This window comes from Mobula hypostoma, chromosome 31 (assembly GCF_963921235.1).
Source record: "Mobula hypostoma chromosome 31, sMobHyp1.1, whole genome shotgun sequence".
NCBI lineage: Eukaryota > Metazoa > Chordata > Chondrichthyes > Myliobatiformes > Myliobatidae > Mobula > Mobula hypostoma.
Window position 1 is genome coordinate 2,781,949 of NC_086127.1, and position 27,276 is coordinate 2,809,224.

A 27,276-nucleotide genomic window follows, 5' to 3' on the forward strand; every position below is an offset into this window, starting at 1 on the left:
GGCAGGTTAGATCAAATTGGTTTTAACTTGAGCTTACAATTTCAAGGTAAAATTGACTTGATGTTATGGGCAAATTGGTGGAAGTGGTATAAGCTTTTTTTTATCAGAATAAGGCTTTATAACCAGGAGTGAGCTATTTCGGGTCTCTATTGTGCTCTGATCTTTACGTCAATGGCAAGATCAGCAAGTTTGCAGGTGACATCAAATTGGACAGTAAAGAGGCCCAAAAACATCGACTGTCCAGCCTTTTCCATAGATGCACCTAACCTGCTGATATCCTCCCGCATTTTATCTGTGTTGCTCAGAGAAGAAGCATTTTAGGGTTTTCCACATGATGGTTGCCCACCGTGAAGGTGAGGATGGGAATTCAGACAGAGAGTAAAACAACCAGGTATTCATCCAAACATGCCTTAAAGGTAAAATTCGAAGCCGCATCCACCACTTCGGCAGGTCATTCCCCCCTCAGACCAGGTATGTGTGACTAACGTCTACCTCAGTTTCCCTTGATATATTTCACCTTTCATCCATACACCATGACATCTATTTTTTGTATCACCGAATATCAGTGGGAAACGACTGCTTGCATTGACCCATCAGTACATCACATAACTCTCTATGCATCTATCAAATCAGCACCCTGCCCCCCATTCTCAGCAAAGAATTTGCCTTCAAGTTGAAAATGACCATCCAGGCTGCAGTTCACAAAACAGTTACACTGGTAATTAAACTGCCAATTAAAAGAACAAAGTTCATCAACCTCATGAAACTTTAATTTCAGGCTCAAAACTCGAGAGTGCTCCACAGCGGCTGGGATGTGTTCAGTGCACTGCCGGAAAATAGCCGTCGCGGTAAGTTATCCGAAACTCTGCAATTAGCCAAGATTGACTGTTTAAAAGGTGCAAGGCTTCAGTAGCAACAACGAACAGAGAAAAGAAAACGGCCGGACAACAGCAGCGAAATAATTTAACTTTCACTTTTAAATAATTACCGGTAGAAACTGAGCATCCATGACACTAGAGTGATTTATTTAAAGTAAGGCAGCACATGAAAGTCGTTTGAGTATGACTGAATAAAAGACCAACACATTAAATTTCCAGAGAATAATAATCCTCTAATGTCCAATACAAAAGTGTTAGCTCTGTAAGTTGATATTAAAATAAATAAATACATACATTTCAACAGATCGACATGAAAACATTCACTCGATTACCTTATCTCGCCTTCCTCCCGCACACCGCCTGACCACCGCTCGGCAGTTTTAGACTGAGAAGTTCAGAATATTACTGTCATCGTAAAAAGATCGAATTTCAGCTTTTAAACATTAATTAGGAGGCGTTCCAAGAATAATGTATCACGGCAGTGTGGCAAAGCAACCCTGCAAAGGTATATATTCAATTGATGGAGGAAAAAAAGTTCACGACAACGTTTTTAATCATCTCAGTGCCGATACTAGTGCGAATCCAAATGTGCTTTATTTGAACAGAGGAAGAGAAAACGAAACGGATTTCAGATAAAAAAATGAAATTCCGCAGATTACTAAACGCCAGGTGTTCTGCAGGTGCAAAGAAAACTGAAGCAACACACACGAGATGCCGCAGGAATTCAACAGGCGAGGCAGAAGAATAAACAATGGACATTCCGGGACGAGACCCTTTATCCGGACTGGAAATAAGTGCGAAGAAACCTGAAAAGGGTGGGGGAAGGAACGGCGACAGAAGTAATCAGGCTAAAGGACAGGTAGGAGTGGGAAGCGGCGGGTAAGGTTTGAAAGCGAGAAGCTAGGATGTGATAGTTGGTAAGTGCAAAGGGCTGATAGGATAAAAAAGGAATCTGATAGCAGGGCAGAGTGGACGATGAGAGAGAAGGTCTCGGACAGGAATAATGAAACTCCTCGAAAGATTTTATATCATAATAAGGCAGTGTGTGATGCAGAATAAATGGGCTGAACAATAGCTCATTGATTTTAAGCCATATAAATATGCAGTGCTGCATTTTAGACGAGAACGAACATGCACAATGGCTTGCAAGTCCTTACACTTCCTAAGAATGTGTTTTACGTAAAATGTAAACATACCCAGTTAGAAAATGCGGGTACAAGGTGAAAGGATACTCTCTACCCGTGGCCGAGCAAAGAATACATTGCTCTGCAATAAATAAATGACAAAATTTCCTATATGATGATTTGAAAATAAAGGAGAAGAATTCTAGGCCCTTGGTGACAGAATTATGTATCGCTGTTAGCTAAAGAGGAAGTGCCAGCTGAAGTTGTATCGGTAATTGAGAGGGCGACGGGCTGCACAGAGATCTGCAGAATAGGGAGCCCTACTTTACTGGGGCAAGAAATAAAAGGGATACTGATTTACTCGCTCATTGTGGATTTTGAAATATTATTCAATCCTATGACCAAATGGACGGCTGTAGATATTACCGATGTGAACATTATTAGAAACGCCTTTGACAAGAATCCGAATAACTGTCTGGCCGGGGAAGTTAAAACACACTTCTATAGATGTACGTGGAGAGCATTCTGACAGGCTGGATCACTGTCTGGTATGGGGGGTTGCTAATGCACAGGGCTGAAAGAAGCTGCAGAGGGTTGTAAATTTAGTCATCTCCATCTTGGGTACGAGCCTACAAAGTACCCAGGACATCTTTAGGGAACGGTGTCTCAGAAAGGCAGCGACCATTATTAAGGACCTCCAGCAATCAAGGCATGCCCTTTTCTCACTGTTTCCACCAGGTAGGAGGATAAACACTCAGCGATTCAGGAATAGCTTCTTCCACTCTGCCATCCGATTTCTGAATGGATATTGAAGCTTCGGACACTACCTCACTTTTTTGAAAAACTATATACAGTATTTCAGTTTTTGCACATTTATAATCTATTCAATATTCGTACACAGTAATTGATTCACTAATTTATTATTATTGTTATTATTTTCTCATTGTTATTTTTATTATTATTTTCTCTTCTTTATAGTGGCATGCAAAAGTTTGGTCACCCCTTGTCAAAATTTCTGTTACTGTAAATAGCTAAGTGACTAAAAGCTGACCTGATTTCCAAAACGCTTAAAGTTAAAGATAACATTTTTTTATATTTTAAGTAAGATTACTTCTTTATTTCCATCTTTTACAGTTTCAAAATAACAAAAAAGGAAAAGCGGCCAAAGAAAATGTTTGTGCACCCTGCTTAGTAACAAGCCCTTTGGCAAGTATCACAGCTTGTAAACGCTTTCTGTAGCCAGCTAAGACTCTTACAATTCTTGTTTGGGGGATTTTCGCCCATTCTTCCTTGCAAAAGGCTTCTAGTTCTGTGAGATTCTTAGGCCGTCTTGCATGCACTGCTTTTTTGAGGTCTATCCACAGATTTTCTATTTACTTAGCTCGGGGGACTGTGAGGGCCATGGTAAAATCTTCAGCTTGCGTTTCTTGAGGTCGTCCATTTTGGACTTTGAAGTGTGTTTAGGATCGTTAAGCTGTTGCAGAAGCCATCCTCTTTTCATCTTCAGCTTTTTCACAGACGGTGTGATGTTTGCTTACAGAATTTGCCGGTATTTAATTGAATTCATTCTTCCCTCTACCAGAAAATGTTCCCCGTGCCACTGGCTGCAACACAAGCCCAAAGCATGATCGATCCACCCCCGTGCTTAACAGTTGGAGAGGTGTTCTTTTCATGAAGTTCTGCACCCTTTTTTCTCCAAACATACCTTTGCTCATTGCGGACAAAAAAATATATTTTAACTATTTCAGTCCACAGGACTTGTTTCCAAAATTCATCCGGCTTGTTTAGATGTTGCTTTGCAGAATTCTGACGCTGAATTTTGTGGTGAGAACGCAGAAAAGATTTAACAAATGCAAGTGATATTAAACCCGACTCTGATCTTCTGTCCTGTTCTTACCACCCAAGTGCATGAACAGGCATGCACTTGAGATAGCACTGCATCTGATCAGAACTTCCTCACTTATCAGCTACTTTGCATCTCTTTCCAGCTCGGCCTCGCACGCAATTTACGGTCGCTCCCAATCTTGGATATGTTATTTTTTAATTTCCTTATCCAGGTTACGAATGTGTCTCATCAATATCTGAATTCAAGAGCTCTGATCCCAGTGGCACATCGCAACTTACTGCAAGGTTGTTGGACCTAAACAGCACTCCTGTTGGCAGACCAATTGAATAATTACTTTGGTTCTGTCTTCACTAAGGAGGACATAAATAATCTTCCAGAAAAAGTAAGGGACAGAGGGTCCAGTGAGATGGAGGAACTGAGTGAAATACATGTTCGTGGGGAAGTGGTGTTAGGTAAATTGAAGGGATTGAAGGCAGATAAATCCCCAGGGCCAGATGGTCTGCATCCTAGAGTGCTTAAGGAAGTAGCCCAAGAAATAGTGGATGCATTAGTGATAATTTTTCAAAACTCGTTAGATTCTGGACTAGTTTCTGAGGATTGGAGGGTGGCTAATGTAACCCCACTTTTTAAAAAGGAGGGAGAGAGAAACCGGGGAATTATAGACCGGTTAGCCTAACGTCGGTGGTGGGGAAACTGCTGGAGTCAGTTATCAAGGATGTGATAACAGCACATTTGGAAAGCGGTGAAATGATCGGACAAAGTCAGCATGGATTTGTGAAAGGAAAATCATGTCTGACGAATCTCATAGAATTTTTTGAGGATGTAACTGGTAGAGTGGATAGGGGAGAACCAGTGGATGTGGTATATTTGGATTTTCAAAAGGTTTTTGACAAGGTCCCACACAGGAGATTAGTGTGCAAACTTAATGCACACGGTATTGGGGGTAAGGTATTGGTGTGGGTGGAGAATTGGTTAGCAGACAGGAAGCAAAGAGTGGGAATAAACGGGACCTCTTCAGAATGGCAGGCGGTAACTAGTGGGGTACCGCAAGGCTCAGTGCTGGGACCCCAGTTGTTTACAATATATATTAATGACTTGGATGAGGGAATTAAATGCAGCATCTCCAAGTTTGCGGATGACACGAAGCTGGGTGGCAGTGTTAGCTGTGAGGCGGATGCTAAGAGGATGCAGGGTGACTTGGATAGGTTGGGTGAGTGGGCAAATTCATGGCAGATGCATATTAATGTGGATAAATGTGAAGTTATCCACTTTGGTGGCAAAAATAGGAAAACAGATTATTATCTGAATGGTGGCCGATTAGGAAAAGGGGAGGTGCAACGAGACCTGGGTGTCATTATACACCAGTCATAGAAAGTGGGCATTCAGGTACAGTAGGCGGTGAAAAAGGCGAATGGTATGCTGGCATTTATAGCAAGAGGATTCGAGTACAGGAGCAGGGAGGTACTACTGCAGTTGTACGAGGCCTTGGTGAGACCACACCTGGAGTATTGTGTGCAGTTTTGGTCCCCTAATCTGAGGAAAGACATCCTTGCCATAGAGGGAGTACAAAGAAGGTTCAACAGATTGCTTCCTGGGATGGCAGGACTTTCATATGAAGAAAGACTGGATGAACTGGGCTTGTACTCGTTGGAATTTAGAAGATTGAGGGGGGATCTGATTGAAACGTATAAGATTCTAAAGGGATTGGACAGGCTAGATGCAGGAAGATTGTTCCCGATGTTCGGGAAGTCCAGAACGAGGGGCCACAGTCTGAGGATAGAGGGGAAGCCTTTTAGGACCGAGATTAGGAAAAACTTCTTCACACAGAGACTGGTGAATCTATGGAATTCTCTGCCACAGGAAACAGTTGTGGCCAGTTCATTGGCTATATTTAAGAAGGAGGTAGATATGGCCCTTGTGGCTACAGGGGTCAGGGGGTATGGAGGGAAGGCTGGGGCAGGGTTCTGAGTTGGATGATCAGTCATGACCATAATAAATGGCGGTGCAGGCTCGAAGGGCCGAATGGCCTACTCCTGCACCTATTTTCTATGTTTCTATGTTTCTATAACAAGTTAAGAGCCCGTGGTATTACAGGAAAGATTCGTGCACGGACAAAGCAGTGGCCGATTGGGAGGAGGCAAGGTGTGGGATTAAAGGGATCCTTTTCCCGTTGGCTGACAGTGAGCATCTGCGTTTCACAGGTGTTGGAACTGCTTCCTTTAATGTTATATGGAAATGATTAGCCTGGTTGAAGGAATTAATGGTTCTGTGGCCAATTTTGTGGACTATCTGGTGATATAGTGCAATGTGGCAAGTCTGGGAGACTGCCAATCGCCGGATAAACATATCTGCACCAGGTGGACTGCGCTACAGATACTGAGAGAACGTACCAAGGAACTGGAGGTGCAGCTCGATTACATTCGACTCATGCGGGAGAATGAGGAGCTAATAGACAGGATTGCAGGGAGGTCGTCACTCCAAGGTTGCAGGAGATGGGTAACTGGGTGAGTATCAGGGGAAGGGTGGGAAATGCGCAACCAGGGCAGAGCACATCTGCGGCCGTTCCCCTCAACCTGTTCAGGAGGACCCACAGTGACCGGCTCTCTGACACGGACTCTGGTGTTGTGGCCCAGAAGAACAAGCAGGTGAAGTGGACTGGGAGTGTTGACAAGAGATTGTTTATTCAGAGGAACAGATATGACGTTCTGTGGGAGTGATTTAGACACACAGATGATGTGTTACCTCCCGTACGCCAGCATCAGGGATGTGTAGGATCATTTCCATTTCATTCTCAAGGGTGAGGTGAGCAGCCAGATGTCTTGGAGCATATTGGCACCAAATGACATAAATTGACAGGGTGAGGAGGTCCTGAAGAGAGATTGCTGGGAGCTACGTAGACATATGAGAAATAAGACACACGATTGTAATCTATGGATTGCTGCCTATGCTACGTGCCAGTGAGGGTAAGAAAAGGATTTTTTCGCAAGTGAATGTGTGGTGAGGAAATTGTGCAAGGGCAATGGGTTCAGATTTATAGAAAATTTGGATCTCATCTGGGATATGTGTGGTCTACACAAAAGTGACTGGTTTCACCTGAATCAGAGGGGTCCCAATATCCTTGCGGGCAGGTTGGCTGGAGATGCTGGAGTGGATTTAACTGATTTGGCAGGGGGATGGGAACTGGAGCGGCATTGCTGAAGATTAGGTTAAAAATAAAGAGTTAATTTGTAGTGAGATCCAAACTAAGGAGAAGCTGATGATAGGGCAAAATTATAGTCACAGGATGAGTTGCAACGTATAACGTGGACAAAAGCGAAACGGGTGAATACAGGACGGAAGGTGTTTAAGTTCAGTGAGCGCAGTATATGCAGAAAGGTCAATTAACTTGTACTACATTTACATAATGGAAAACATGATGCTGAGGGCAACACTGAATCATGGCTGAAAGAAGATTATAGATTAATGTGCAAGTATACACGTTGTATCAAAAGGAGAGGCAGGAACACAAAGGGTTGTCTTTGCTCTGTTGGTAAAAAACTGAAATAAAATCATTTGTAAGGGGGTACATGGCGTCGGAAGCTGTTGAATAGAGCTGAGAAACTGCAAATGTAAAAAGACCCTGATGGGAGTTATATACAGAGCTCCAAAAAGTAGTAAGGATTTTGTCTGCAAGTTACAACAGTAGATAGAAAATTCATACCAAAAGGACAAGGTTACAGTGGTCCTGACGAAGGGTCTCGGCCTGAAACGTCGACTGCACCTCTTCCTACAGATGTGCCTGGCCTGCTGCGTTCACCAGCAACTTTGATGTGCGTTGCTTGAATTTCCAGCATCTGCAGAATTCCTGTTGTTTGAGGTTACAGTGGTCATGGGGGATTTCAATATGCAGTTAAATTGGAAAAACAGGTTGGTGTGGGATTCTGAGACAAAGTAATTCTAGAATGCCTGCGATATGAGTTTCTTGTGGTTGAGTACACCAGGGGATTAGTTATCGTGGATTGAGCGCCGTGCAAGGAACCCGGAATTCATTAGAGAACAAACAGTAAAATAACCCTTCGGAGAAAGTGATCTGAATATAATCGAATTCACCCTGAAATTTGAGGGCAAGCTAAAATCATATGTATCAGCATTGCAGTCCACTGAAGGGGCATGTGAGAGGAAATGGCCAGAAATGAATGGAAAAAACACTGGCATGGATGACAGCGATTTCTGGGATCTCTGGAAGCAGTTCAGAAGACACCTGATATATACATCCCAAAGAGGAAGAAGTTTTCTAAAGGCAAGATAACACAACCTTTTCTAACGGGTGAAGTCAAAGCCAACATAACAGCCAAAGAGAGGGCACACAATGGAGAAAAATTAACATGAATTTAGAGGATCTGTAAGTTTTAAATACCAACAGAAGTCAATTAAAAAGTCATTAAGAAAGTAAATATGGAATATGAAAGTCAGTTAGCCAATAACATTAAAGCGGATGCTAACAGCTTCTTCAGATATATAAAATATAAAAGAATTGAGCCACTGAAAATGATGCCGGAGAGATAGCAATGGCAAATTATCTAAATAAGTATTTTACATCAATCTTCACCGTGGAACTCATGAGAAGTATGGTGGAAGTTCCAGGTGTCAGGGGCTATGAAGTGTGTGAAGTTACCATTACAGGGAGAAGGTCCCTGCGAGACTGAAAGGTCTGAATGTAGATACGTCACCTGGATCAGATGGTGTATACGCCCGAATTCAGAAAGAGGTGGCTGAAGATATCGTGGAGACTTCAGTTCTGATCTTTCAAGAGTCACTAGATTCTGGAATGGTTCTTGGAAGAATGGAAAATTCCAAATGTCGTTTCACTCTTGAAGAAGCGAGAGAGGCAGCAGAAGGGAAAATATTGGCCAGTTGGTCTAGTCGCAGAGTATGGGAAGCTGTTGTAGTTGAATATTAAGGATATGGTTTGGGGGTACTTTGAGGCACGTGATAGAATAAGCCATAGTCATCATAGTTTCCTCATGGGAAAATATTGCCAGACAAATCTGGAATTCTTTGAGAAAATTACAGGCAGCATAAACAAAGGAGATTTGGTTGATGTTTTGTACTTGGATTTTAAGAAGGCCTTTGACGAGGAGGCAGACATGAGGCTTCTTAACAAGCTATGAGCACCTTGTATTACAGGAAAGATTCTAGCATGGAAAAATCAGTGGCTGATTGGCAGGGGGCAAAGAGTGGGAAGAAAATGGTGTATTTTCTGGTTGGCTGCCGGTGACTAGCGGTATTTTACACGAGCCTCAGTTGGGCCCGAATCATTTTACATTATATGGCAATAATTTCCGTGATAGACTTGATAGATTTGTAGCAAAGATTACAGATGATACGAAGGTATGCAGAGTGGCAAGCAGTTTTGATGAAATAGAGACAGATTAGGAGAATGGGCAAAGAAGTGGCGCATGCAATACAGTGTCAGGAAGTGTATGACCATGCACTTTTGTAAAGGAAATGGAAGGGTTGACTATTTTCTAAATGGAGAGAAAATACAAAAATTTCAGGTGCAAAAGGATTTGGGATATCGTTATGTAGGTTTCTCTACAGATTGATTTACAGGTTGTCTGTGGTGAGGGAGGCAAATACAATGTTTCCATTCATTTGAAGAGGACTGGAATACAAAAGCAAGGATGTAATTTTGAGGCTATGTAAAGCACTGATGAGGCAGCAGAGAGTAATGTGAGCAGTTTTGGCCGCTTACCTTAGAAAAGATGTCCTGAATTTGGAGAGGGTTCAAAGCCGATTCACGAAAATGATTCCAGGATTGAATGACTTGTCTTATGATGAGTGTTTGTTAGTCCTGGTACTGTATTCGTCAGAGTTTAGAAGAATCAGGGGAGACGTAATTGAAACATATTGAATAGTGAAAGGCCTTGATAGAGTGGATGTGAAGACAATATTTGCCATGCTGGTAGTGTCTAACAGCAAATGGCACAACTGCAGAAGAGAAGAGTGTCCTTACAGAACAGAGATGACGTGGAATTTCTTCAGCTAGAGAGTAGTGAATCTGTGGAATTCATTGCCACAAGCAGCTATGGAGGCCAAGGCTTTATGCATACTTAAAGCAGAGGTTGATGTATTCTAGATTGGTTAGGTTATGAAGGGTTACGAGGACGCGAGAGATTGGGACTGAGAGGAAAATTGGATCAGCCATGGTGAAACGGGGGAGTGGACTCGATGGGCCTAATGGCCTATTTCTGCTGCAAAGCAAGGAGATAATGCTGAGGCTTCATAAGGCACTGGTAAGGCCTCACTTGGAGTACTGCGAGCAGCTTTGGACTCCTTAACGAAGAAGGGTTCTGCTGACAACGGGGAGTTCAAAGGAGGATCACGAGAATGATTCTGTATTAGCACACGATGGCTGGTTGATAGCTCAGTGCCTGGACTCATTGTAATTCAGAGGAATGAGGGGGCATCTCATTGAAATATCTTGAATGTTAAAAGGTCTAGATAGGTTAGATGTAGATAGCCCAGTTACAATACGGGAGAGTCTATGGCCGGAGAGCACAGTCTCCGAATGGAGGGACGTCCATCTAGAATCGAGATGAGATTAGGAGCAATTTATTTAGCCGGAGAGTAAATCTGTGGAATTCATTGCCAAGGCCGGCTGTGGAAGTCAGGTCACAGGGAATATATAAAGCAGATCTTGACAGATTCTTGATTGGTCAGCGCATAAAGGGTTACGGGTAGAAGGCAGGATATTGGGGCCAAGAGGAAAATTGATCAGCCACGATGAAGTAGTGGAGCAGACACGAAGGGCCAAATGGTCTAATTCGTCTGCAACATCTTACGGTCTTATGGCTATTGGGATGCGATTCCTCTTGTTCCTGAATCCAGGGCATGGGGGAAAGAAAGACCCTGGGTATGCCTTGGGAACTCAAGTAAAGCAAGGTCAAATGAAACTGAATTTTGCACACTCTGAAAACAGCAGCAGGTAGTCTCAAGATAGCAAGATGTTGTAGACAGTGAACCATTACAAGTTTTGCGGGGATGTGCTCCTTTCGGATTTTAGGGATGTGCTCTTTTCGGATCTCAGGGATGTGCCCTTTTCGCATTTTAGCCAGATTAACCGTGTCCTTTTAATTGGAGCACTAGTATTGGGGATTAAAATCACTGAACTGCAATACAAAACAATGCGACACACGAACAGACCCCCGGGCCCCAGAGTAGCTTTGCAGTTATGAAAAAACAAAACGATGTTGTGCTGAGCTAATTATCCTGGTAATTAAATGTCAAACTTTCCTGATCCTTATGTCTGCACTGATATCCAAATCATTGCAATTGGAATTGGTTTATTTTTTCTCACAGGTACTGGCGTCGATTCAAAACCCTGCCTAGCATACTCTTCATACAACACACACAAAATGCAGGAGAAACTCAGCAGACCAGGCAAAATCTCTGGGAAAAGAAATACAGTCAACGTTTCGGGCCGAGAGCCTTCGGTCAAGTCCGGAACGCCGACGGTACTTTTCTTTTCCATAGATGCTACCTGGCCTGCTGAGTCCCTCCAGCATTTTGTGTGTGTTGCTTTGATTTCCAGCATCCGCAGATTTTCCCTGCTTTTTGTAACTGGATACTGCTCGTACAGATCAATTCATTGCACAGCGAACTGAGACAGGACAAAAGCAGAACAACCTACAGGGAAAACGCAATCAAGTTTGACAATAAGATCCCTCCATTTCACGCACATTCGCTGCCGAGGTGGAGCCTCTGCAATGCCTCTAATATATTTCTCCCTACGCCATCTTATATATCGACCCTGCGAGAAAGATACCAGGCGTATACTCGATGTGTGCCTCCCTTAATTTTATAAACTCCTATCAAGTCTTCACTCAGCCTTCAACGCTCCAGAGAAAACAACCCATGTTCGCCCAACGTCTGCTATATTACAATGCTACATACAGTGTGCACCTATTCCCAAGTTAATCCAGTATTAATAGATTCGGTCCCACAAACTGAAGAAGCGATGGATTTAGCATTCATCGTCTGTTTGAATATTTCGACCTTGTTCTAGCATTGGAAATTGAGAAATTGAACAAGGAATAGACGAATTCGAAGACGGATACTAAACACGGAGGTTTTGATTTAACAGTCGTTTGCCGTAATGATATACATAGCCTCCATTAAACGATCACAGAACTGCAGGTAAAACTAATTATTCTCTTACCTGTGGTTGAATTGTGGGACTTTCACATGGCAACGTTTCAGCGTTTCCCACAAAGGCAAAGCTACCCTTGTTCTTTATTCACCTGAAGAAATCGACGAAGCCGATTTAAATGGAGCTGTCGGTCGAAGAAGCCGAGCTAGTTTCCTGAAAAAGTGATCAGCGATCTGTAAAGATACGCATTATCCCAAATGCTGGCTCCGCCCAGAGTTATCACTACGCCCTTGTTTGTGTCGCTTCTTCTCTTTCTGGTTTGGGCCCTCGCTGCCCCAGGTTGCTCTCTGCTGGTAAAATAGAACAAGTCCATTTGTTTTTAATTAGAAGAAACTGAGAACGGAAAGTACTCAGATTTGTGGCGTTTCACGTAATTCGGATGAAGGACCGAGTGAGCTGCCGTCATTTCTGCTAAAAGGCGTTTAAACTCTGTTCGAACTTCTGCTCCATGGAATCGTAACTGGAGCAGCTTTGATGATCAGTTTAAAGTCTGGGATTACGATTGTTGTCCCAGTTTAAATGCCGCTTTGCTCGAATGTTTTTGAATTGACTTTTTAGTGTCGGATATAAATTTCTCAAACTCATGGTCATTTTGGAAGTAAAACTGTCGTTATGATGTTTCCCTGGAAAGTTTAATGATGACGATAAATATAATGGGAAAAAAAGTACATGTCATGCAGCGAATAACCGGGTACTATTTGTTAAGGTATCAGCAATTTGCATAAGTACGTTCCAGAAAATACTGTAAAACTACACTTCACAGACGGCAGTGTTTAAGTCTATTTCTCTTCGCCTGTTTTTTTACCAAAATAAGCCGTCAAAATATTAATCTTGCTGAACAGGCCTCCAATTATCAGTGACGGAAGTGACAGAGAGAATGCCTCCTGGTGTGAGACTGCAGAGAGAGTGGGTTGAGTGATTATTTATTTCTGGAAATGAGCTAACGTTGCCCCAGTATTTCAGAAAGGTGATCACACTGACAATGGTAAATATAGACCAATGCGCTTAACGTGTATGGCAGGCAAGATAACAGAAACAATATTAAAGAATGAGATGGGGAAGCAGCTGTTACGAACAGGCATGTCGGCAGAAAGCGAGCCTGGGTTCAGAAAGGGGAAATCATGTTTCACTAATAGGCCGGAGTCTCATGAAGAGGACAACTAAAAATTCTGATAACAATAGAGCGGTTAATATAGAAACATAGAAACATAGAAACCCTACAACATAATGCAGGCCCTTCGGCCCACAAAGCTGTGCGGAACATGTCCTTACTTTAGAAATTACCTCGGGTTACCCATAGCCCTCTATTTTTCTAAGCTCCATGTACCTATCCAGGAGCCTCATAAAAGACCCTATCGTTTCCGCCTCCACCACCATCGCCGGCAGCCCATTCCACGTACTCACCACTCTCTGCGTAAAACACTTATCCCTGACATCTACTCTGTACCTACTTCCAAGCATCTTAATATTGTGCCCTCTCATGTTTGCCATTTCAGCACTGGGAAAAAGCTTTTGACTCTCTACGCAATCAATGCATCTAATCATCTTATACATCTCTGTCAGATCACCTCTCATTCTCCGTCTCTCCAAAGAGAAAAGGACAAATTCACTCAACCTATTCTCGTAAGTCCTTCTCCCCAATCCAGGCATCTTCCTTGTAAAGCTCCTCTGCACCGTTTCTATGGTGTCCACATCCTTCCTGTAGTGAGGCGATCAGAACAGAGCGCAGAACTCCATGTGGGGTCTGACCAGGGTCCTATAGAGCTGCAACATTACCCCTCGGCTCATAAATTCAGTCCCACGGTTGAAGAAGGCCAATACATCGTATGCCTTCTTAACCACATAGTCAACCTGCGCAGCTGCTTTGAATGTCGTATGGACTCGAACCCCAAGATCCCTCTGATCCTCCACACTGCCAGGAGTCTTACTGTTAATACTATATTCTGCCATCATATTTGACTTACCAAAATGAACCACCTCACAATTATCTGCATTGAACTCCATCTGCCTCTTTACGTGGAGTTTTGGAAGGTATAAGGTTACACATGAAAGGTTAGTAATCAAGTTACGTGAGAGAGGGGGACGTCCAGGGCAATGTGTGCGAATGCGTGCAGAATTGTCTCAAACACAGAAAATACCGACTAATGGTGCTTTCTGTTTGTGTTACTTTTTTTCTGTGAAAGTATTATTTTGATACCTAGAAGGTGCTAAACGTAAGGATCCGCGGGGATCGGTGTTGGTGTCGCTGCTGTTTTGTTTTTTTGTTTGTTATTTTTTGTTTGTTTGTTTGTTTTGTTTTGTTTTAATTTATTTATATATGACTTGGATGAACACATAACAAATAAACTGGTAGAGTTTGCCTATGACGCAGAATTCGAGGGTATGTTGACAATCGGGTAGCAGAATCAATACAGTTAAATCTAAATAAAAATAAGCAGATGTGGGCAGATAAATAGCAGAGGAAAATTAACCCAAGTACGTTAACGTAGAAATAGGCATCCGGTAGTCTGGTGAGAACAGACGAGGCCAGGCGTAGGCCTGGGCAAGGTTGTATGGAAGACCGGCAGTTGTGGTTAAGTGCCTTGCTCAGGGATACAACGCGCTGCCACAGCCAAGGTTCGAACTAGCGACCATCAGATCACTAGACGAACACCTTAACCACTTGGTCACGGGCCAACACATCCACCTTAAGCTGTATAAAGCGCACCTTGAGGTCTCTGCACAATGTTGGTCTCCATATTCCGTGAGGCATCTGAAGGCACTGGAAAGAGTCCAGAGAATGGTAACTGGACTCACTCCAGGTCTGCAGGATATGAGCTATGAAGAAAGTATTTTTTTTTTATTATTTGCCTAAGTAGACGTAGAAAGAGAGGAAGCGCGATTCAAGTATTCATCGTCATTAAGGGTTTCAGTAAGTTGCATGCCAGCTTCTGTTTCGTAATTAATCTGTCATCAGGGGCATGGGGCCAGAGGTAGAGACTGGATAAAGGGAGATTTCAGACTAATATCAGGAAGCATTTCTTTTCATGGCACGTTGTGGACACATGGGATAAACTGTCTAGTTGTGTCGTTCAGAGTACTACCTTAGAGACTTTCAAACCGAAACTCGATTGCCTTGTCTACACGCGATGCGAATAGGAATTTGACAAGCTTTGTAGGGCCGAACGGCCTGCTCTTCTCAAGACTTTCGGTTGTTCTAATGTTCCAGTAGAATAGCAGATGGTGGGCTTTATCAGGCTGACGAATTGCCCTCGAGGGGTGAAGATAAGTAGCATCAGCGGGTTGATCAGAAAGGAGACTTTACTTATGCGTAGGGGCTGGATAGGCTGCGGTTAGTAAACATAGATCCCACTGTACTATTTATTGTTCTGAACGGCACAGCTTTTCATCTGGCAAGGAACACTTTTGTTTTCTGGCAAGTCCACATCAGACATGTGGAGGACGTTCAATAATCAATTGCATAGAGTACTGAAAGCATGCAGTCCTGGCGGAAGGAGGGACAGGTGTGGAAAGATCATGTCCAGGGAGGTGATGAACTTACTCGGGAAGAAAAAGGGAAAGTTCCAAGCACATAGAGGCCAGGAAAGAACTAAAGGAGGGGATTATGAAAGGAGGGACAGCATTGACCGTGAAAAGTCCTTTGTGAGGAGGATTAAGGAGGATCCCGAACCATTCTATACTTGCATCAAGCCGAAGACTATAAATAGGGAGAGGGTAACTTTGCCATATCTAATCTGTTCAGGATTTTTAACATTCAGAATGTTTCTATGAGATACCCCTCATTCTCCTGAACTCCAGGGAATACAGCCTAAGAACAGCCAGGCGTTCCTCATACGGTAACCCTGTCATCTTGGAATCATTCCCGTGAACTTTTTACGAACCCTCTCCAATGTCAGTATATCCGTTCTAAAATAAGGAGCCCAAAACTGCACACAATACCTCAAGTGTTGTCTCACGAATACCTTATAGAGCCTCAACATCACCTCCCTGCTCTTTTATTCTATACCTCTAGAAATGAATGCCAACATTGCTTTCGCCTTCTTCACAACCGGATCAACCTGGAGGTTAATCTTCAGAAGTATATTGCACAAGGACTCCCAAGTCTCTTTGCACCTCTCCATATAAATAATAGTCTGCCCGTTTATTTCTTCCACCAAAGTGCATGACCATATACTTTCCAACATTGCATTTCCAGCCACGCTTGTAACTCCCTTGTAATTCCATGGGCTCTTACCTTGCTAAGCGGCCTCATGTACGGCACCTTGTCAAAGGTCTTCTGAAAATCCAAGTACGCCACTTCTACTGCATCTCCTTTGTTTACACTGCTTGTAATTTCCTCAAAGAATTGCAGTAGGCTTGTCAGGCAGGATTTTCCTTTCAGGAAACCATGCTGGCTTTGGCCTATCTTGACATGTGCATCCAGGTACTCCGTAATCTCTTCCCTTGCAATCAATTCCAACAACTTCCTAACCACTGATGTCAGGCTAACAGGTCTTTAGTTTCTTTTCTGCTGCCTCCCACACTTCTTAAATAGCGGAGTTACATTTGCATTTTCCAGTCATCAGGTACGATGCCAGAATCTATCGATTCTTGAAAGATCATTGTTAACACCTCTGCAATCTTTCCATCTGCTTCCTTCAGAACCCAAGGGTGTATTCCAAAAGGTCCAGGAGATTTATCCACCCTCAGACCATTAAGCTTCCAGATCATCTTCTCAGTCGTAATTTTCACTGTACAAACTTCACTTCCCTGGCACTCTTGAATGTCCAATATACTGCAGACGTCTTCCACAGTGAAGACTGGTGCAAAATACGCATTCGGTTTCTCTGCCATCTCTCATCACATGATCTCCAGCGTCATTTTATATTCGTCCTATATCTACTCTCGACTCTTTTTTTTTTACCCTTTTATACTTAAAAAACGCTTTTAATATCTTCTTTGATATTGGCCGCCAGCGTCCTCTCATAAGTCATCCTTTTCCTTCCGAATGATCTTCTTCATTTCTTTCTGCAAGTTTTTAAAAGCTCTCCAATTCTCTATCTTCCCACTCGCTCTGGCTTCCTTGTACGTCCTCCCTTTTGCTTTTACTTTGGCTCTGACATCCCTTGACAGCCACGGTGGTGTAAATCTTCCCTTTGAAAATGTCTTCGCGTTTGGAATATATCCGTCCTTGCACTTCTCTCATTTTTCACTGAGACTCCAGCCATTGTTGCTCTGCTGTACTTCCTGGCAAATGACCCTTTCCAGTGAACTTTGGCCAAATCCCCTCTCATGCCATTGTAATTTCCTTTATTGTTGTGAAATACCGGCTCATTGGATTTTTAGTTTCTCCTTCTTAAATTTCAAGATGAACTCGATCATATTGTGATCACTGTTCCTTCAGGGTTCCTTAACCTTAAACTCTCTTATCACCTCCGGATGGTGGGACAACATCCAATCCAGCACAGCCGATCCCCTAGGGGGCTCAAGAACAAGTTGTTCTGAAAAGCCATCCCTTAAACATTTTACAAATTCTCTCTCTTAAGGTCCAGTACTGTCCTGGTTTCTCCCAATCCAATTTCATGTTAAAATCCCCGATGATTATCATGACATTTCCTTCCTGCCACGCAAATTTTAAATCTGTCATGACTTGAAAGGGAGGTTTATATAAAAATTTTAAATAATTCCCAATGACAATCGTCCAGAGCAGCATCATGGTTGGGATTAGCTGTAAACGAGGTCTGACACCGAGATGAGTGTGAACTCGTCCTGACCATGCAGAAAGGTAGAATCCAGAGTGAGGATCAATCCATTCAGCAAGCAACCCGGATTGTCAGAGGACTACATTTCATTAAGAGTTACCTGTGCCTATAATTCATTAAGAGTCTGAGAAGTTCTAGTTGCCAACTAAAATATTTGTAACCTTCTACAAATGTACCGTGGAGAGTGTTCTGACTGACTGAATCACGGTGTGGTATGGTACGGGGGCGGGAGCGCGGGTGGGAGAAGCTGCTGCACAAGAACGACCACCAAACACTCCTCACGCGTTAACCCTCTGTTCCAAAGGGATGACCTTCAGAGCTATGGACTCGGACCACGAGGTCCCTCTGTGCATCTACACTGTTAAGAGTCCAGCCACTGTCTGCTTTAAGACCATTAGATATCAGAGCAGAATTAGCCCATTTGGCCCCACTGAGTCTACCCCGCCACTTCATCGCGGCCGATCCGTTTTCCCTCTCAACCCCAATTTCCCACTGTCCCTTGATGCCCTGACTAATCAAGAATCTGTCAACCTCTGCCTTAAATGCACCCAGTGACTTGGCCTGTGGCAACGAATTCCACTGTGTTTAAAGAAACTCCCCCTCGTCTCCGTACTAAATGGGCTCCTCTATTCTGCTGCTGTGCCCTCTGGTCATGGGCTCCCCCACCATAGGAAACAGCCTCCCCACTTCCACTCCTTCGTTGAAGTTCGATAGGGTTCAATGAGTACAGCAATGAATACAGGCTCAAAGCCATCAAAACGTCTTAGTATGACAGGTCATTCAATCATTTTCCTTAACTTTCTTTGAACCCTCTTCAACGTCAGCACATCCTTTCTTGGATAAATTGCACACAGTACAAGTGAGGCCTCTGCGGTACTTCACTGAAACTCGACGTCCTTGTTTTTATATTCTAGTCCTATTGAAATGAATGTTAACATAGCATTGTGTGCAGTTTTGGGCCCCTTATTTTAGAAAGGATATACTGGAGAGGGTTCAGAGAAGATTCACGAGAATGATTCCAGGAATGAAAGGGTTACCGTATGAGGAACGTCTGACAGCTCTTGGACTGTATTCCCTGGAGTTCAGGAGAATGAGGGGGGATCTCGTAGAAGCATTCTGAATGTTAAAACGGCCTGAACAGATTCGATATGGCAATATTATTTCCCATGGTAGGGGATTCTAGGACAAGAGGGCACGGCTTCAGGTTTGAAGGATATCCATTTAGAACAGAGATGCGGAGAAATTACTTTAGTCAGAGGGTGGTAAATCTGTGGAATTGGTTGCCACGTGTGGCTGTGGAAGGCGTCATTGGGTGTATTTAAGACAGAGATAGATAGGTTCTTGATTAGCCAGGGCATCAACGGGTATGAGGTGAAGGCAGGGGAGTGGGGATGACTGGAAGAATTGGATCAGCCCATGATTGAATGTCGGAGCAGACTCGAAGGGCCCAATGGCCTATTTCTGCTCCTACATCTTATGGTCTTATTTTCCTTCCTCACCACCTACTGAAACTGCACATTAACCTTTAGGGGATCCTTCACAAGCAATCCAAGTCTCTTTGCGCCTCAGAGTTTAATATTTTCTCTCCATTTAGAAAATAGTCTAACCTTTCATTTCTTCTAGCAACGTGCACGACAATACACCTTCCGACATTGTATTCCATCTGCCACTTTTTTGGCCAATTTATTCTAATCTGTCTAAGTCCTTCTGTGGCGCCCTGCTTCGTTGAAACCACCTGCCCTTCCACCTATCTGCGTATCGAACGCAAACTTTGCCACAAAACCATCGATACTGTCATCCTCGTCATTGACATACATTGTAAAAAGAATCGGTCTCAACACACACCCCTGACGAACACCACTAGTCACCGGCAGCCTGTCGAGAAAGATTCCCTTTATTCCCGCTCTTTGCCTCCCGCCAATCAGCCACTGCTTTATCCTTGCTAAATATCTTTCCTTTAGTACCTTGAGCAATTAATTTGTTAAGCAGCCTCGTATGTGGCAACTTGCCAACGGCCTTATGAAAATCCAAGTGCGCAATATCCACCGATTCTCCTTTGTCTATCCTGTTTGTTGTTTCTTCAAAGAATTCCAACAGAATTCGTCAGGCAAGATTTCCCCTTGAGGAAACTGCAGCCTGTGTTATCATTTGTCTCCAAGTACCGCGAAACCACAACCTTAACAATCGACTCCAATATTTTCACAGCCACTGAGGTCGGGGCTACCTGGATTATAATTTCCTTTCATCCGCGTCTCTCACTTCTTGAAGAGTGGACTCACCTTTGCGATTTTCCATTCCACCGGAACCATGTCAGAATCGTTTGATTCTTGAAAGATCATTATCAGTCCACGATCTCTTCTGCTGTCTCTTTCCTATGCAGCCTGGGGTACACACCAGCCTCAGCATTACATCCCGACTTTTATATTCTAGTCCTCTCCTCAACATCAGGTGATCACCGGAGCAATTCGAGTCTTGTTGCAGCAGATTGACAGTGATGTTGCCGGGACGTGGCGACTTTTGATGAAAGGACTGGGACTCATTGTCCTTTAGCTAAGAAGGCTGAAGGCGAACAAATAGAAGTTCATAAAATCGCGAAATTCGCTGATAAGCGCATTGGTCCAAGTCTTTTCTGCAGGGTGCGTGTGGTGGTAGGGGGAGGGGGTGTTGGTCAGTGGTGGCGATTCCAAGACTAGAGTTCTAGCTGTAAAGTCAGTAGGGAAAGACGTCCAGTACGGAAACTGTTTTAGATACAAGGTGCTGAGCATATGGAAAGAGCTGCCAGATGAAACAGACTTGGCGGGTCTAATTTCGAAATCTGGAAGATTTTACTCCCCCACAGGGACGAGGATAGGAAATTGTGAGCGGTATATAGTACAAACACAGACAAAAGACTCGGGCTACGTGTTTGTTATGGATTAGCTGGGACGAATAGCCTGTTTCTGTGTTGCGTATCTCTCCGATTCTCCACCAATTGATTGAGAATGAAGTCTCTGCGATCGACCGCGCCACCTAGCGGCCAGCCGTTGTTTTTCCTGCGGACCCTTGCAGACTGCAGCTTTTCCACCGTCGTGACTCTTAGCTGCAGTTTTTGTACACTGCCAGAGGATGTCGCCCCAAACTAGGCAGTGACGGCTGCTGCGAGGTTGCCCTCTAGGACGGCAGTGTGCAATTGCACCAGCATGTTTAAGGGAGGGTGGAATTTTACCAACCGCCGCAAAAGAAGTACATTCTCTCCCGAGCAACACACATAAAAGTTGCTGGTGAACGCAGCAGGCCAGGCAGCATCTCTAGGAAGAGGTGCAGTCGACGTTTCAGGCCGAGACCCTTCGTCAGGACTAGAATTCGTCAGGACTAGAATCAGTCCTGACGAAGGGTCTCGGCCTGAAACGTCGATTATACCTCTTCCTAGAGATGCTGCCTGGCCTGCTGCGTTCACCAGCAACTTTGATGTGTGTTGCTTACAGTACAACAATAAAGTGTTTCATATGTAACGTGCTGCAAGGTTTCACGGCTAATGCAATGGTTTCTCTGCAGCAGCAATGTCTGGGTTATCACTAGAGATAACGGGGGCTTTGGAATGTATACTAGCCAATGAGAGGGATGTCGTTCTTGTGGGTCTGTGAGTAGCGATTTCGCAGTCTTTTGTCGGCGAGAGTTGAAGAGGGAAGACGCAAGTGGAGAGGGTTGGTAGACCACTGGACAGAGTGGACTGGAAGAGAGGGTCCGAAGGTCGGCGACACTCGGAGGAGGTCGATAGGGGATGAATGGCCGTATCAGTGAGTTCCAGTGTGCACATTTGACTTTTTCCTTAAAAACCTGATGCAGTCTGCAAGAGATCTGCGACTTGGGTTATCACTAGAGATATATATATTTATAATCTCTAGTGATTATAAATCCAGATTAAGGTTTCTAATTGCATATGGCGTACCGCCTGATATTCTGCAGTTTTGGATTTGTAACCGGGCAACACATCACGCGGCATCCACACAAACGAGGTTTCTCAGTTTGACGGGGCCAGAGGCTATCTTCCCCTAGATGAACACGTGCTGGCCGAACCTGAGGGTTACACCTGCTTTTTTTTTCCCAGCTGCACGGCAACAAAGGCTATGTGCGCGGCAGCACTTCAGTTACTGCACGGCCGCACACCCGCGCAGCTTAGAGGAAGCAGTGGGTACAACCTCCCCCCCCCCTCAAGCAGATAAAATAAATTAGAAGGGGCTGAAGGGGGCATCTTCTCGGGAGAAGGCAACCCAAATCCAATTTCTCGCACAACGTTGAGCTCTGGCGCTCGTGAGGAATGCGGCAAACTAGATTGACGGGACAATCAATTGTAATGGAAGCAGAGATTTCTGTGACTGGAAGCGAGATGGGCAGTATGAAGAATGGAAGCGGATTGGACAAACGGGAGCCCAAGGCAATTAGCGGACCAAGGACGGGTGTAAGATGGCGGGCAGGTTGCCATGGGTAGGGCTGTAAAGGGTACGTGCAGAACATTTGCCATGTCAAGCTATCATGCATCCAGATACCATGCTCCCTATGTTGCTGCGGTAACGATTAGCAAGGATCGAGGGTACCTGTCAGAATTCTTTAACCTCCTGGGGAAGTGGAAGCGTTAGGTGTGCTTCTTTGGCCATGACTCCACGGAGCTGCAGTGGGACAGGCTGTGCATGGGGATCATGAGTGAACAGTCCTTTTCAAGTCCAGCCACAGATACTCAATTGGATTGAGGTCTGGACTTGGCCACTCCAGGACATTAACTTTGTTGTTTTTAAGCCATTCCTGTGTAGCTTTGCCTTTATGCTTGGAGTCATTGCCTTGCTGGAAAACAAATCTTCTCCCAAGTCGCAGATCTCTTGCAGACTGCATCAGGTTTTCCTCCAGAATTTCCCTGTATTTTGCTCCGTTCATTTTCCCCTCTACCTTCACGAGTGTTCTACGGTATCCCGCAGTGAAGCATCCCCACAGCATGATGCAGCCACCACCATGCTTCACAGCAGGGATGTTGTTGTCTTGATGATGTGCGGTTTTTATCTTACGCCAAACAAAGCGTTTAGTCTGATGGCTAAAAAGCTGAATTTTGGTTTCATCACATCATTGAACATTCTTCCGGCTGATGTCAGAGTCTCCCACATGCCTTCCGGCAAATTCAAACCAATATTTCATGTAAGTCTTTTTTTTTTCAACAGTAGCTTTCTCTTTGCCGCTCCCCCATTGGTGAAGCTCCCGGGCGACAGTTGTTGTATGCGCCGTCCGTCCTGTCACAGGCACTGAAGCTTTTAACTCCTCCTGGGATACCATAGGTCTCTTGGTGGCCTCCCTCACTTGTCCCCTTCCTGTACGGTCACTCAGTGATGATGACGACCTGTTGTAGGAAGATTTACAGCTGTGCCGTATTCTTTCCATCTCTGATGATCGACTTAACTGTTCCTCAAGGAATATTCAGTGACTTGGAAATTTTCTTGTATCCCTCTCCTGACTTTTGCTTTTCTATAACTTTTTTTTCCGCGGAGTTGCTGAGAGTGTTCTTTTGTCTTGATGGTGTGGCTTTTACCAGGACACCGACTCACCAGCAGTTGGACCTTCCAGATAGTACTTCTAGTACAATCAGTTGAAACACCTTGACTCCACACTGCTCTCCAAACGCAGATCGCTATTAAACTAATCATGTGACTTCTAATCCCAATTGGCTGCACCAGTGATGATTGGGTATGTCATACTAAAGGGGGTGAATGCTTATGCAATCAACTATTTCGCGTTTTATAATTGTAATTAATTCAGATCACTTTAGAGAGATCTGTTTTCACTTTGACATGAGTCTCTTTCTGTTTATCAGTGTGAAAAAAAAAATCAAATTAATCCACTGTGATTCAATGTTGTAAAACGATACTTCCAAGGGGGTAGGGTGAATACTTTTTATAGGCACTGTACAGAGGCCATAGGGCCAAAACTGCAAACATTATACATAATGGTGTAAACTTCACTTCTCGTGAAGAACAGTTGGCATAAGATGATCGTACATGTTTTCAAAGTCTTTGCTTTATCTTCTGCACGATCGGAGTTGGGGCTGGTGGCGGGGGGGGGGGGTCCAGAGTGAATGGGTTCTTTGATTCCGTTTGCTACTTTTCCTATGCAGCAGAAGAAAAGGTACAATATATGAAGTGGTTGGGGGGTCGGGAGTGGTGGGGTGGTGGGATGTTGGTGGCACTGGGTTTCGTGATAGACTGGGCTGTGCTCGCCTTTCCCCAAATTTCCTTCCGGCCCTTGGCAGCACGCCTCCCAGAACCATATGTGAGAATGGGATCCGTGCATCTGCAAAAATCGACAAAGGCAATTGGGGGACGTCCCCAATATGCTTGAAACTTCTGAGGAAGTAGAAGGGTTAGTGCATCAAAGTCTGGTCAAAGAATCAACAGGTGTGAGAGAAGGTATCAAGACAAGGCATTCCAGCAGATGCTGGAAATCCAGGGCAACAATGGATCTTCTGTCTGCAATTCCCCTTCAGAAAATGACTTCCGAATCTCCGCCGCGCTGTTTCCTGTCCCCTCCCCCGCACCCCCCACCACCCCCAATTCTTCTTCCCATCACTCCCCAAGAATTCAAGAAATGCGGAAGAGATTTCTTCCGAGCAGTTTCAAACTCGCCGGAGTGTGCGCACATTTTACACCTCGCTGTGAATATCTGTCCTCTGGTTGTGCGCATCAACACTATGGCAAACCGCCACTCATTGTCCACCACCGCTATGGCCTCGTTGACCGCATGAGAGTCCTGCCCCGCCCTTCTCCACTTAAGGGTAAGGGCAGAGATATACAGCACGGAAGCAGGACGTTTGGTCAGGACTAATGCCCCGTTATGTGCTCTTCTGACTTGGCAGATTTAGGCCCATAACCTTCTAAAAGCTCTCCAATCCATATACCCATTTACCTATCTTGCTTTCTTGTACCTCCCTTAGACAATTCCTCTGGCAGCTCATTCCATATCCGTGCCTCATTCCTGTAAACGTTGCCCCTGGGCTTCCTATGAAATCGTACTCGCTCGCCTTAAATTCGTGCGCTCCAGTTCTAGATCCCAGACTCCTGCAAGGGAAGATTGAGTTCATACACCCGATTCATGACTCTCTCAGTATGACCTAGCCCGTCTTACCTCTACCTGTACCCCGAATCACTCAATCTTCCTGCGCTTTGGCGCCACGGGTACACGGAAGTTTGAGGAAGGCGCTTGGCGAGGTTTGCAATCATCTGCCGTTATACTGAGTACGTGGGATTCTAACTTCATGTCACAGTGCAAGACATCGGTTAGGACATTTTCGAAAGGCTGCCTGCACCTCTAGTCGGCGTTACAGAGGAATTTGTTATTAACAAGAGTTTGGATAGGCTGGGAGTTTCTTCTACGGAATGAACGAGGCTGAGGGGTGACCTTGTAGAAGTAATTGTCATCATGAAAAGCCTACTTGGGGTGAATAACCAAAGTCTTTTCTGTCACAACCACGGATTCAGCAGCGCAGTAGACACGGCAATTGAGCTTGTGAATACGCACGTGTCAGCTAATTATTATTTCTTTGTGATAGTATTTAACTCCATTCATTCCGTCGTAGTATTTGTCGAGACTTGGACACAGCAACGCTTCGCTGTCTGTTTGCATTCAGCCTTGCCTGAGAAATTGGACCGTCGAGTCAACTGGCTGGCAGGACAAACGTTATTAGTTTTATTTTTAGTTGTTCTTTTCAGCCGCAGCGTGGGCTCGGTTCACCATTTGAGAGTTCTAGTTAATTGCCCTATTTGGACTCGTGTTCATTGTTTTCTTTTCCCTTTAACGCTGTTCACACTAAAGTCTATGAACTATCGAGTCACATCAGTGTCTCTGCACTCCGCACTTGGGCCACAGCCGAACAGGGGTGACGCATTTCGATGAGACAGGGAAATCCAAAACTAGAAGGCGTAGTTTCTGGTGGTGGTGGCGGTGTGGGTGTTGATTTTAAGTGCTATTCAACTTTCCGCTCAGAGAGTGATGGGAATATGGTACGAGTTGCGTGAGGAGGTGGGTACAGCGTGGGTGTAATAACAAAGTTTGAAGGATATTTAGGCAGGGATAGGAAAGTCTGGGAGGGATACGGGCCAAACGGAGGTGGGAGGGGGGTGGAATGAGCACAGATCGACGCAGAACCGCTCGGTTAAAGGGCAATTGTCCGCGCTGTATAACTGGGTAGCCTATAGTCAACATCGTACTCCATTCGTGGGTGAAGTAAAGTTGCATAATATTAATCAAAGTCCTGCCCCGCCCGGTGTTCTCTGATTGGGAGTGAGTACAGAGGTACACAGCAGAGAAGCAGGTATTTCGGTCAAGGCGGTGCCTGCCCCGTGATGTGGTATTCCGATTCGTCCGGCCGCCAGAAGAAGCGGGGTCTCCCAGCGGCCATTTCCCTTTCCCATTCCCATTCCGACACGTCTACCGTCGCGATGAGGCCACGCTCAGGTTGGAGGGGCAACACCCTATATTCCGTCTGGGTAGCCTCCGACCCGATGGCATGAACATCGATTTCACGAACTTCCGCTAATGCCCACCACCCCCACCCACTTCACCATTCCCCCATTCCTATTTCCCGCTCTCACCTTATCTCCTTACCTGCCCATCGTCTCCCTCTGGAGCTCCTCCCCCTTCCCCTTTCTTCCATAGTCTTTTGTCCTCTCCTGTCGGACCCCTCTTCTCCAGCACTTTATCTCTTTCACCAATTGACTTACCAACACTTTACATCACCCTTCGCATTCCCGGTTTCACCTGCTACCTTGAGCATTTTTTCCACTCCTCTCACCCTTCTTACTCCGACTTCTCATCTTTTTGTTTTCTCCTGACCTGATGAAGAGTCTCGGCCCGAAACTTCGACTGTGCCCTCTTCTCGGTAGATGCCGCCTGGCCTACTGAGTTCCTCCTGCATTGTGTGCGTGTTGGTCGCGCAGCACTGCGCCACGAGCCCGGCGCTCTTACTTCCGACAGCTGAGCAGTCAGTAATCGTCCTGTAACCAACTAAGCCTCTGATCGTTTGCTCGACTTGGAGTAGAGGGACACAAAGTAGGGAGGACGCTCTGTCCACCAGAGTAAGCAGCATCTCTCAATGGCCACACATTCTAATTCCACGTCCCATTCCCATTCTGACATGTCTATCCACGACCTCCTCTACTGTAAAGATGAAGCCACACTCAGGTTGGAGGAACAACGCCTTATATTCCGTCTGGGTAGCCTCCAACCTGATGGCATAAACATTGACTTCTCTAATTTCCGCTAGTGCCCCACCTCCCCCTCGTACCCCATCCGTTATTTATTTATATACACACATTCTTTCTCTCTCTCTCCTTTTTCACCCTCTGTTCCGCTCACTATACCCCTTGCCCATCCTCTGGGTTTCCCCCCGTCTTTTCTTTCTCCCTAAGCGTCCTGTCCCATGATCCTCTCATATCCCTTTTGCCTATCACCTGTCCAGCTCTTGGCTCCATCCCTCCCCCTC

General features: G+C 44.8%; 1 protein-coding gene across 2 annotated transcripts in view; it reads right to left on the reverse strand.

Annotated features, from left to right (window-relative positions):
• The window catches only part of LOC134339906 (NACHT, LRR and PYD domains-containing protein 14-like), a 73,114-nt gene extending 60,970 nt beyond the window's left edge, over window positions 1-12,144 (reverse strand). The window contains exon 1 of one of the 2 annotated variants that reach the window (XM_063036687.1): window positions 12,049-12,144. The gene's annotated coding sequence lies outside the window, so the exon portion shown is untranslated. Of the gene's footprint in view, window positions 1-1,210; window positions 1,426-12,048 lie in introns of those variants that run through there. The other variant, XM_063036686.1, reaches the window with a different exon arrangement.
• Between the last annotated feature and the right edge of the window lie 15,132 nt (window positions 12,145-27,276).